Consider the following 13,329-nt stretch of genomic DNA (forward strand, 5'->3'; position numbering starts at 1 on the left):
CTCAGGATCTCTCAGAGGTAACTAGATAGGACTGTGTGTGGGACAAGAACTGTGAATTTGGTGCTCTTAATATGACTTTCACAGTGTCTGGGTGAGCTCAGGCTAGTGTGAATTCTCTCTCTTCCTCCAGAGCAAGAGCAACCAAGGAGAGTAAAGTATAGTGGCAATGATGACAGGGCTCTGGAATTCTCTTCAAGTTGTCCTTAATTTTTTCTGCCTATCTCTTTCTTGCTGCTCTTCTCTCTCTTTCGCTGGCCATTTGATATTGCTGTCAATCATTCTCCTAACTGTTTTTTCCCATTGCACTGACTCAGTTTCTTACTTCTGTGTTGGTGGTTCTTCTTCATTGTGGATTGTGTGTGTGTGTGTGTGTGTGTGTGTGTGTGTGTGTGTGAGAGAGAGAGAGAGAGAGAGAGAGAGAGAGAGAGAGAGAAAGTCACTATGATGAAATCAAAGTACAGACAACAGTTTAATACATATAGACCTTACCCAAGATCTTGGGGTCCACCTACCCTTGGACAGGTCTCCTGCAACCTCTCCATGGACCCAGTGACGTGTAGGAACAGAGTCCAAGACTTGCAACCCTAACCATCTGGAACCTTGTCTTTCCCTAGGGCTGCCTCCTTGTTAGGAATGATCAGATGATCTCAGAGGGCCTCTGGTTTTAAAATGCTATAAATGTTTTTTTCTAGTCTCTTCCACCCCCTAGGGATCCCATGGGAAGTAAGGTGTGTGTACGGGAGGACTGGCTAAGCTAAATAAAACAAAAGTGTGACAGAATTCTTCAGCACTGAGAAATGGCAGTGGGGGCAAGAGGGTTGGGGCAGGTGATTCCTGGCTTTATGCTGTTTCTTCTGGCCCAGCCTCAGTCCTGGGATCCTGGCAGGTAGGGCCAACCCAGCTCCAGTAACAGTGGCAGCTGAAGGACTCCCTAGCTTCTGGGCTTTCATCTGGCTGCAGGTGCAGAAAGGCTTGCAGCTGTCCTGGGTCTCACCAGGGAAAGTGCCCATAGCCATGGTACCCTGCTGACTGCTGGCTATGGCTGCCCTGATTACATTGATGACATAGGAGCCCAGGGTATCCACCAGGTAGTCATGAAGATGCCAGCACTTTTCCTGGGACAGGAATCTTTCAGAGCTCTGGTATGTAAGGGGGGCATAGGCCAGGACAAGCAGAAGATGTGGGTGCTCACTGAGGACCACATAGGTCTCTTTTAGGTGGTATCAGACAAATACCTGGTGGTAAGCAGGTGGCTGCCTTGGTGGGAGGTAAATCCTGGGGAAGAGGGCTCTGGAGGTGGCCCAGAGCCAAAGAAGTTGGGTGTTGTGGGCAAAGGTGGCTGTGTGATAGTGGCCCATGTAATTGAAAGTCATACAATGTCAGTTATTGCTACAGGCTGGGAAGCAACAGAAGCCCCAAAGTTCATGTGGCTGCAGTTCCTGGCCCAGCCACAGTGTCCTACATCAGTGCATGGTCTGTCTGTTCTAAGCCAGTAAGGACCTGTGGAGCTGCTTCTGGGGATATAGTGGGGGAGTACCTGGTGTGCTCAAGCCAAGGAGGCTGCCTAATAAGCTCAGTAGCAGCCCCAGTTCCCAGCCCACAGTGAACATCACTCTTTCCAGTCTAGCACTGGCAGGCCAGCAAAACCAAGTCTCAGGCTGTAGTGGATCTGGTAGGCAGCCTGTGCCAGGTGGTGGTCAAAAAGCATAGCCTGAGGGATGCCCCCATTGTGACTGTGCCCCTGGATCCAAGGTAAGAATAGAGGCTGAGTTGGTTCTTGTAGAAGATTGTGATGTTCTGGCTGTGGAAACACTGGCCACCATTGGCTGTGATGCCCAGGTGCACACCAAGGTGGGCCCCATAGCTGAGGGTATGTTCCACAGCACAGAGATGGGGCATTCAGGGACCTGCAGCAGGAGCTGGCTACGTCACAGGCACAGGGCCAGCCCTAGCTGCATGGTAATGCCCCAGGAATGGAAACATGTTAAAGCCAGGTTCCAGGATGCTTGGTGTCCTGGCCTTGCTACCATTGTGGTTCTTGATGCCAAACCCATCCCTGCCAAGGTAGGGATCCCTCTCTCTATCAGAGTTAAACTAATATTAGGCTACTCAAAATGGTATCTTTTGCTCTCTAATCTTCTTAGAGCCTCTTCATTCAATGAGCTTAAGAACCAACTATTGCTGAGTATCGTAGTAGGATGTGTGAACAATTTTGTAAAGTGTCTCATGAAAACGTTTTTTTGCCCACTAATAGTCAAAGATGGTCATCTCAAATTCCTCTGTTATTGGAGAATTCTCTACTCCATACCCCTCTGCTTATAGCCCCAATTTACATTCATTAAAAAATTTTGGCCCTGACTGGCATAGCTCAGTGGATTGAGCACGGGCTGCAAACCAAAGTGTCGCAGTTTTGATTCCCAGTCAGGGTACATGCCTGGGTTGCAGGCCATGACCCCCAGCAACCACATTGATGTTTCTCTCTCTCTCTCTTTCTCCCTCCCTTCTCTCTCTAAAAATAAATAAATAAAGTCTTTAAAAAATCGACAAACAGAACAATTATTTTAAAAAAAAATTTTTTATATTCCTAACCCTTTAGCATTTCTTCTTCCAGACTAGAATTCCATGAAACAATCTAATACTCTTTAAGGTTTTCCTTATGAAACAGAAGCAGTTACTTCTGTTTGTTTAAACTTAGAAAAATCAATGATTTCAAATTGCGAATTCAGTTAAAATTTACTTTGCAATGATGTTGTAGGATGATATTGCCAGGGTTTAGAAGCAGAAAGCAAATGAGGCAGGAAAACAAGATAATCAAGAGGATGATAGAACAAGATCTCTGATTAGTGAAGCACAATTACATGGAATAAATACAATATTGATTTTGTGTAAAAATCAGCCACAGAAGGGGAAAGAAAGGAGGGTCGTTTGTCATCTTTCCTTTTCCACTTCTATTTTTCAAGATATTTTCAAGTTCTCTGAACTGTATTAGATTTTTAAAGAATATGATTATGATTGAGGTGATGGATATTGCTTTACATGCTCTGGTATTCCCTCTATGGAAATGTATTTCTTCTGAGCTCTCATAGCTCTGTGTCAGGTCCACTCTTTGGCCATTTCTCACTTTCTACATGATGTTATAGGTATTTGTTGTCTTCGTGTCTTCACTCCCTTGCTAGATTGTGGATTTATTGAGAGTAGATACATACTTATATATGCTTTATCAACAGTGAATTCCCTAGTGGCATGAGTAGGTGGAGATCTTATTTTAAGAATATGGTTTTTAAAAATGAGTTATAAAATAATTATATAATGAGAATTTTTCACATAGAATGCATGTTTTGGTGACTCTGAGACAGAGAATACATATTTCATTTATATCTTTAATAATTTGTAGGAGAAAATATAGATGTTTCTGCTGTAAACCAGGTTTTTTAAGTTACTTATTTTTGTTTATGTTTCTTAGGGAATATATTAAATTTAGACACACAAACACACTCTTGAAAGGAGTGGGGACCCCACTGTTCCCTGGTGGAGGGAAACAGATATGTTCTCAATTCTAGCATTGAATACAAAGAAGGTTTGCTGGTCCCAGAGGGCTGGGATCACAAGTCTCAAAAGATGAATTTGGTGATAGAGGCCTGTTGGTGGTTAGAGGCAGGAACCACCTGGGAGAAGGGCGGTCTGACTGTGGTCCTGGTTGACCAGCATGCCCTCACAGCTGTGCTTGTTGAAACAAGGGAACAAGAGAATGTGGAAATGGTTCTATTTTTTTATCTATTTATTTTTTGGTGTTTAATAAATTTGAATCTGTCTGAGAACTCTTCACCTGGTTTTTAGCTTAGCTCTTTTGAGCTCAAGGATTCTTTGGAAATTTTGTTGTGAATGTGAACTCACAGAAAGAACCTTGGCAATTTCTTTGGCACTTCATGGAAGACCATTGCTAGGGGAGGAATTCCTAATTTAATTGAAGTTATACACTCTGTTTTGTTAATTTCTTAGATAGGCAGTATAAAGCAGAGGTCAGGTGCTCAGAGCCTGGAGCCAGATCAACTTTGGATTAGGGCTCTACCATATATTTGCTATGCAGAGGCCAACTTACCATGAAGCTGGTAAAAATTCAATTCTAGGGTTCCTTCCTTCCCAGAGGGGTCCTAGCTCATAGTTTATCAGCGAAGACTACTATCTCTTTCCACTTTGACTTCCTTTTGGTCTTCCTTTATCTTGTGTAGATGGCACTGGAAAGGCCAAGGGTATTTTCAGGATTTGGCTAAGGGCAAATTCAGTAAAGAATATGCCACTTCAACTACAATTTGAAGAGTCATTTTGGAATGTGTCATAAAACAAGTGAGAAATTACAGTTTTCTGATTTGAATGTAGGTGAATTGTACTTTTTTGTATGGTCATCTTTAAACTGAAAGAAAATTCATAGAAAAATAGAAATGTGAAACAGAAGTAACAAAGATGAACAATCAATCTTTAGACTGTAAGAAGCAAATTATAACAAAAATTCCAGATAATTGAAAACTCTCTCATTAACAGAAAGAGTAATTTTATTCATTCATTTAGCAAGAAAGAAGTATTGACTAGAAATAATGAACAGCCCTTGGAGTTTTGATAATACAATTAACAGAGAGGAGTGAATATGAACATATTGAGAAAAGATTTAAATTACTTGCTGATTTGACATAGAACAAAGATAACATGAAGTGTATAAATCAGTATAGTGAGGCAAACAGGTTCATGAGTGTTGCCAACTCAGTGGTGTTGACTTAAGATTGGTCATTGACAAGAAAACTTGAAATGCCCTGAAATCTTATGGCTCAGATATAAAAGAAACTCGATAGAGCTTTTACCTGAATTTGACAATCCTAAGGACTTACCTGGTAGCATCATCTACCATGAGTTGCGAAGCTGAAAAATATTCCCCCAACTATCAATAATAAAAGAAAATTTTAATCAATGACAATACAGGAAAGATAAATTATCTTTCTGTTCTCTTTATATAAAAATATGTAGCCAAGAAAATTAAGAAAAAATATAGTAGAAGTATGTCAGGCAGATGACAAAAATTCTTGTTATTTTCCCAGATTTTATGATATTTATAATACTTTTCCACTTGTAAGTCATTACAGTTTCTTTCCACATTCTAAGTCAGCAATTTTCAATTGTTGTGGTGCAAGAATTTTTAAAACATGCAATACCTCACTATTTAGTCAAGGGCACTGATGACTTTTCTCTTAGATTGTCAAATAAAAAAATATCAGCAGCCAACACAACAATAGCCATCATGTATGAGTGCCCTGTCTTGAACCATGAATATATTGGTCATATAATAGAGTTTCATCTTATTGGTCATGTCACATAATAAGCTTACATCTGATTGGTTAATTCTTGGTACCAGAAATCTTTATGTACAAGCATAGGTATCTGATTTTTTTAAAAGTCATTTAGGAGCAAAAAGGGTAGGTAATTACTATTTTTGGTAAATCACTCAAAATTATACCTGTTTTTGTCATATTGGCAAAAATATATATTTTTTGGCATGCTGCAGAATTTTAGTAGTTTATGTGTGCCATGAGATGAAAGTTGAAAGCTGTTGTAACTAAATATTCCCTTACATGCCTAAATTTTTATTTAGAGTTTTGTATTCTTTTCCTTAAAGCTGGCATTCTCAAATTGTATAAATTTCAAGTTCCACAAAATCTGGATCTGTCCCACAGCTAGATGACCATGAAGAAATGATGTGCATGTCCTGAATATCAATTTCCTCATAACAGACTAGGGATTGTACAGGTTACTGGTTACTAGGTCAAGAGGTTTAAAGGAGGTAATGAAGATGAAGTATTTAGCACAGAATCTGGGACATTGTAAACAATCTTTATTAGTATCATCCATTAATTCCATGGACAGGTTTTAAGCTCTTGAATGTTCAGCACTACAGATTCAGCAGGGAACAAGATGGAAAAAAGTCTCTGCTCTTCAGAAACTTATGTTCTAGACTTCAGGCCAAGATGGAGGCATAGGTAGATACACTATAGCTTCCTCGCACAACCAAAAGAAGGACAATAACAAATTTAAAAACAAAAACAACCAGAACCTCCAGAAATTTGAACTGTATGGAAGTCCAACAACCAAGGAGTAAAGAAGAAACATTCATCCGGACCAGTAGAAGGGGTGGAGATGGGCAGCTTGGGGCAGAGAGGACTCATGACAAGGTGGTGGCTGGAGGAACTGGGCAGTCCCGCATTTGCATGTGGATGAACTGGGAGAAGCAACTAGGGAGTGACATAGGCCGTGCAACCCAGAGTTCCAGCACTCGGAACTAAAGCCTCAAAACCTCTGACTGAAAAAAATCTGTGGGGACTGTGGTGGCGGGAGAAACTCCCAGCCTCACAAGAGAGTTCACTGGAGGGACCCACAGGGTTTTAGAACATACACAAACCCATCCACTGGGGAATCAGCACCAGAAGGGCCAATTTGATTGTGAGTAGCCGGGAAAGTGACTGAAAGCCAGTCCAGAGCTGAGCAAGCAGCATTGTTCCCTCTCTGACCCCTCTACCACATACAGCACTACAATGCAGTGAAGTGGGTTGCCCTGCCCTGGCAAATACCTAAGGCTCTATCCCTTTCTATATAATAGGTGCGCCAAGATAAAAAAAATGTCCCAAATGAAAGAACAGATCAAAGCTCCAGAAAAAATACAACTAAGCAATGAAGAGATAGGCATCCTATCAGATCCAGAGTTCAAAACACTGGTAATCAGGATGCTCACAGAAGTGGTTGAGTATGGTCACAAAATAGAGGGAAAAGTGATGGCTATGCAAAGTGAAATAAAGAAAAACATACAGGGAACAAACAGTGACATGAAGGGAACTGGGACTCAGATCAACGGTTTGGACCAGAAGGGAGAAATAAGCATTCAGCCAGAACATAATGAAGAAACAAGAATTCAAGAAAATGAGGGGAGGCTTAGGAACGTCTGGGACAACTTTAAACATTCTACCATCCAAATCATAGTGGTGCCAGAAGAGGAAGAGCAACATATTGGAAAGTTATTTGAAAACATAATGAAGGACAATTTTCCCAATCTGGCAAAGGAAATAGACTTCCAGGAAATTGAGGAAGCTTAGAAAATCCCAAAGAAGTTGGACCCAAGGAACCACACACCAAAGCACATCATAATTACATTACTCAAGATTAAAGGTAAGAGAGAATCTTAAAAACAGAAGAGAAAAGGAGAAAAGGAGACAGTATCCACAAAGGGGTGCCCATAAACTATCAGCTGATTTCTCAAAAGAAACCTTGCAGGCAAGAAGGGGCTGGAAAGAAGTATTCCAAGTCACGAAAGGCAAGGACCTACCTCCAAAATTACCCTATCCAGCAAATTTATCACAGAATGGATGGGCAGATAAAGTGTTTCCCAGATAAGGTAAAGTTAAAGGAGTTCATCACCACCAAGCCCTTATTATATGAAATGTTAAAGGGACTTATTGGAGAAAAAGAAGATCAAAAGCTATGAATAGTAAAATGACAACAAACTCATGACTATCAACAACTGAGCCTAAAAAACAAAACAAACTAAGCAAACAACTAGAACAGGAACAGAAACATAGAAATGGAGATCACATAGAGGGTTATCAGTGGGGAGGGGGAGGAGAAGAATGGGGGAAAAGGCACAGGGAATAAGTAGCATGAATGGTAGGTACAAAATAGACAGGGGGAGGTTAAGAATAGTATGGGAAATGGAGAAGCCAAAGAACTTTTAAGTATGACCCATGGACAGGAACTGCTGAGGGGAGGGGAATGCTGGTGGGAGGGTGGGTACTGGGTGGAGGGGAATAAAGAAGGGGAAATGGGATAACTCTAATAGCATAATCAATAAAATATATTAAAAAAGAAACTTATGTTCTAGTTTATTCTAATTATTTATTGTTGTTTACTACTTTCATCAGTTCCCTTTGTGTTCCTGCTCCTCCTAAAAGGGTTTCTGGCTCCTTATCTTTTTCAAATTAAATGATTTAAAGTTAATTAAAAAATTGCATGCCACCATTTAGATATGATACTGCAAAACCCGAGCTGGAAACTGATGCACATTCTAGTCTTGAGTTTGTGATTTGACATTCTGAGTGGTCAATGATAGATGGAATAGCTCAGCAGGGAGCTCATCATAGTTTCTTGAAAGAGTCCTGTGTAGTGGCTCTCCTATCTTCCCTGGGAATCTCAGGGTAGAAGAAACCTCTAGGATCTGAGCTCACTCACTTCTTGATGGGGCTACCTATTTTTGTAGGGTTTTCTGGGGTAACCCATCATTTTGGAAATACTGTTTTCTGCACTAATAGCTTTCCAAAGCACAACTTTCTAAAGCTAGCTGAAAGGTCAGAAAAGGAGGCAGTGTGCATGATTCTGACTGAGGACCAGTGGGTTGGTTTTCCACTTGGATTCTTTGAGCCCAAGCAATCTGCTGAAATTTATTTATAGGTTTACAGAAAGGGTCTTGGTTATTCTATAGCAGAAGCCCAGTGTACTGGCTTTAGTCCAGCTTTTGAAAGCTTAAATGTTTGAATCTTTTTGTTTTATTTTAAGAGTGTGCTAGTATACTGGCAGAATCAAATGAGGAAACAGTGAGTTGTGAGCACAATGCTGGTTTTTTGTTTTATTTTTTTTTGAATATAGATGACTTGGTCAGGAGTCTAATAATCTTTTGGTCATTTAGTGGCAGATACATTGAGTTATTAAGATCCAGAATCTCTTCTTATGCTGTGAATCTGTTTTTGATACCTAACATCTCACTAACAAACTGTCAGTTCTGGATGCCTCATCTGGAACAAACACAGATACAGACTGTTAACGCATTCAGGACCAGAACCATATCTAAGTCCTAGGAATCTTCAAGGTACATAGTACTTAGTAGGTACCCAATTATCCAGTAAATATTTCTTGAGTGAATGAATGAATAGTGAATGAATGAAGGACCGCATAACAGCATTTTCAGATGGAGAAGGAGATCTTTCTACCAAGTAAGTTTGTGTGGTATTTATTTAAGTCATACTAAGGAAGACTCTGTTAAACAAAGTTTACTTAAAAAATAAATGTGTTTTGAGAATAAACCACTTTCCATGTTGATATAGAATAAAGTGCTTTGCAGCTCTAGATGCATTTCTCCAAATGGGAAACATTTAAATATGTGTCAAGGTAATTGAGCTGTTTGTTAGCAGTCAGTGTAGGCCCATCGTTTAGCCCATGGGATTTAAGTCAGAGAGCCTGGGTTCTAAACACAGTTCTGACATGTACAGGTTTAGTGGTCTTGCCTAAATTACCTAAACTCTCTGAATTTTATTATCTGTATAATGGGAATAATAATAATGACTTCATAGGGTTATTGGGAAGATTGAATGAGATAATGCTTGGTACAGAGTAAATGCTCAATAAAAATTTCTCCCCCCTCCTTCTCCCTCCCTTTCCTCTTCTTTCTCCTCCTTTCCTCCCTGCTAACTGACCTGGGCATAGATTTCTTTTGCTCACTTCCTCAGTTGATCTTCCCCAGAAGCAAGTTAGAGTCTGGAGAAACTTTCTGGAGGTCACTGTTCAGCCCTACTTGAGAAAAACATTTTTGGGTAACCGTTGGATAATCAAAGAGGAAACACAAAAAGATTTTTTATCACTAGATTTTACAAAAGAATCTGGCACTTAGATTTTGCTCATTTAATTAGTGGCCATTCTTTTTCTACACCCCCATGTCCCCAGGTTAGATTTCACCAACATTCTAAGTTCTCTGGGATTGCTCTGTGCTCCTTGGAATGCAAGCCTACTTTTATTTTCCTTTTCAGAGAGTTTACTGGGTGAGAAATTAACATTGAAGACAGTTTCCTGTGGGCTTGGGCCTTGAAGGTGACTGACTGTTAAAAATCTATTAATGACTTAAAGAAGCTAAGCAAAACTCACCTTTCTGGAGAGAGCCCACCACTCTCTAACATTTCTTTTTCTCCTGGCTCCTCCATGACAGTCCGAGGTCAAGCTCATTTGTGGTGGTGGCTCAATTTTGCTCATTTTGTTACATTATTTATGTAACATGCAGGTTGTGAGGGAGTGTGGATGTAGATGATTCATAGGCACAAGCAGTTGGAAACAGATTGCAGAAGCCCAGCTCCTTTACTTGGGTGTCCCCCACTCTCCGCCCCCAAGCTGCTTCATATGCTACTTCCTGCATGCCCTGTGGTGCTACTCAGGCTAAGTGCAGTCCTTGCCCCGCCCCCACACCTCTATGGAGCAGGAAGCACACTGACCATTTAGAGACTAAACCTGCAACAGATTCTGGGGACACACCCACCTCCCAAGATAGAATTCTCATGAAAAAAACCTAAACCGTAAAATAACATAAGGAATTCGGAAAAAGTTATGATGATTACTTCAGTGCCTATTTTTTGAAATATCAAGTTCTTTAAAAAATTTTTTCGTATTTTTGTGCTGTTGCCCCTGCTTTTCTAGGCTGTGCCTAGCACCTGTGCTCAGCCTGCCTATTGAGCAGCCCAATGCCTGGTAGGCATGCTGTTTTCTCATGGCTAAATTGCAAAGGAACCTATTTTCATCTTTTCAAAAGTTTTATCTCACTTGCAAGACCTACTTTCAGGTGACATCCAACACTGTCTAGTGCCTGGGGGAGAGCACAGACTGTAAAGTTAGACATCCTTAGTTAGGTGACCCATTAGCTCTGTGTATCAGTTATGAATTGTGAAGGTAATGCCATGGGACAAAACCCGCCAAAACCCCCATGGCATACAAAACATTTATAGCTCATGCTTCAGGGGTGGCCAGCTGAGCAGCTCTGTTGATCTTAAACAAGCTTATTTAATATTAGCTGACCTAGGATGGCCCAGGCTCACGTACTCTGTGCCACATATCTCCCACCCTCCAGCAGGCTAGCCTGGGCATGCTCTTTTGGCCATGGCTGACCAAGAGTGAGAATAGGCCCACTCACACAAGTACTTTTCAAGCCTTTAAAACTGCATCACGTTTGCTCATATCTCATTGGCCAAAGCATATCACATTGTTGAACCCAGAGTTGGAGTAGATGGACACTACAGATTTACATGACAAAGGGCTTGGAAACAAGAAGAGGTGAAGAATTGGGGTCATTTTTGTAATCTATTACACTGTGTAACCTTGGGAAAGTTAACTGACCTCTCTGAGCTCAACTTTCCCTTTCTTTTGAAATAGAGCTCCAGATCCCTAGCCATCAATCTTGTGTGAAGATCAAATGAGAAAGCTGGGTTGAATCAGTGTAATTCATGGTTATTTAAGCTTACAAAATTGCTATGAAACTGATATTAACCATTTTTCCAGGCTAAGGAGGGTGAATACATGTTCTTGTGGCTAGTTTCCCCATTAACACTTTAGGTACTATATTAGAGTTCTCCAGAGAAATAGAGCTAACAGGATGTATGTCTATATCTGTATCTATCTGTACAGAGAAATTTATTTTTAGAGAATTGGCTCACTTGATTTTGGAGGCTTGGTGGGACCAAAATCTGATGGGGAGACTGGCAGGCTGGAGACTCAGGAAAGCAGTTGCAGTTCAAGTCCAAAGGCAGTCAGTTGGCAGAAATCCATCTTGCTCAGGGGAGTCTTAGTTCTGTTAAAGCCTTCAACTGATTGGGTGAGTCCCACCCATATTATGGAGGCAATCTGCTTTACTCAGAGTCTACTGATTTAAATGTTAATCTCATCCAAAAATACCCTCAAAGAAACATTGTGAATGATGTTTGATCAAATATCTGGGCACCATGACCCAGTCAAGTTGACAGATAAAATTAATCATCATATCAGGTACTAATGATGTGGTGTACAATTAATTATGAATTTAATAAATTCAATGAGTATTTAATGTTTACTGTGTGCCTGGAGCTATTTTTACTTATTGGAATATAGCAGTTAATAAACAATTAACCCTGTCTTGAAAGGACTGACAATCTAGTAAGTGGTAAATAAGCAGGTAAGATAACCAAGCATACCAAATGCTGTGAAAGCTACCATTGGTGGAGTGTGTTTACCCAGCAGACGAAGATTTTTGAAGCATTGTATCAGTCAGTCTTCACAACAAACTTGGTAGGCAGGCATTGTCCCTATTGTACAGATGAGGAAAATGAGGTCTGCAGAGATTAAGTGAGCTATTCACATAGCTAGTAAATACAGAACCCAAACTGAGTTCTGTGTGATATCCAAGCCAAGGCTGTTGGTGACTCACCTTCTCACTCATGCCCTTCTCACAGACAGGAGCATGGAGGAGGAGCAGGACAGTGGGAGCCTGAGGTCCACCTAGAAGGTGGACATCAGGAGAAGTTGGGGAGAGCTTTGCTGCTTCTGAGACACTTGTACCCATTACCCCTGCCATCTGGTTTGTGTGGCCACTTCCTGAACCTCTTGGATGGAGGCAGCAAACAGGCAACCAGTGTTATTCTGGAGTCTGCAGGTCCATCTTCCAAGTCCATCTCAACACTGTCATCTTTAAAAAGGGAGAAATGAACATATATGTAGGTAGAGAGAGGGAAGATCTGAGCCCTTTCCAGAAAAGCCACCTCTCATCCATTCTACTCAGGGACATGCTCTGGATGAGAGTGTGTGCAGACATACACATATAATATTTTCAGACTTCAACTACTTCCAAACTGCTCACAGCAGGTGTGCAGATGGAACTATATGCTAATGGGCATGAGAAAGCATGCTCCCCACATAAGGATCGTGCTATGTATGTTCAGAGCAAGCTATTTGCTAAGGGGCTTCTCTCCATACCCTCCATAGCAATTAGCTCTGACAGTCTCCCCCACATACCTGGTGGCTTCTCATGTGGCCTCTGATCACAGGTCTCCTGCTTCTGTATGGGCAGTCTGGGGTGCAGGGCTGTACGTGGCTATGCACACATTAATCCTCGGCCTGGTGAATGCTGTCCACAAGCCTGACCTGGCCCACAGATGAAGAACTTGTGAAGGTGGGGGAGAAGGAGTTGCTTTACATAAGCGGTGTTAGGCAGATGGAGGATTTATTTTAATTGCATGGGAAGTAGTCTTTCTTGAGTAGAGATGTAGGTCCTTTTGTAAACCTGTGATACACAAATCTTTGTTGCTGCCACTGCTGCTTTTCTAAATGCCCCATTATTACCACAATGTTTGCTTATTCATGTATAGAGTTGCATCTGGGCCATTTGCTGCTTATACATGGGCTCAGCAATTCTCAGTATACCCCTCCCTCAGTGCAAGTTCACCCCCATTCCAATGATGCCACCTGAAGGGTCTTGAGTCAGGTTGTAGCTGGTACAGTGGTTTGGAGAATGGACAG

At 41.2% G+C, this 13,329-nt stretch overlaps 1 pseudogene; it reads right to left on the reverse strand.

The window, feature by feature from the left end:
* Positions 1 to 840: 840 nt before the first annotated feature.
* Positions 841 to 12,376, reverse strand: LOC123814330 (annotated as a pseudogene).
* Positions 12,377 to 13,329: the final 953 nt, after the last annotated feature.

This window comes from Phyllostomus hastatus, unplaced genomic scaffold (assembly GCF_019186645.2).
Source record: "Phyllostomus hastatus isolate PE091 unplaced genomic scaffold, TTU_PhHast_1.1 phas_contig_16, whole genome shotgun sequence".
NCBI classification, from domain to species: Eukaryota; Metazoa; Chordata; class Mammalia; order Chiroptera; family Phyllostomidae; genus Phyllostomus; species Phyllostomus hastatus.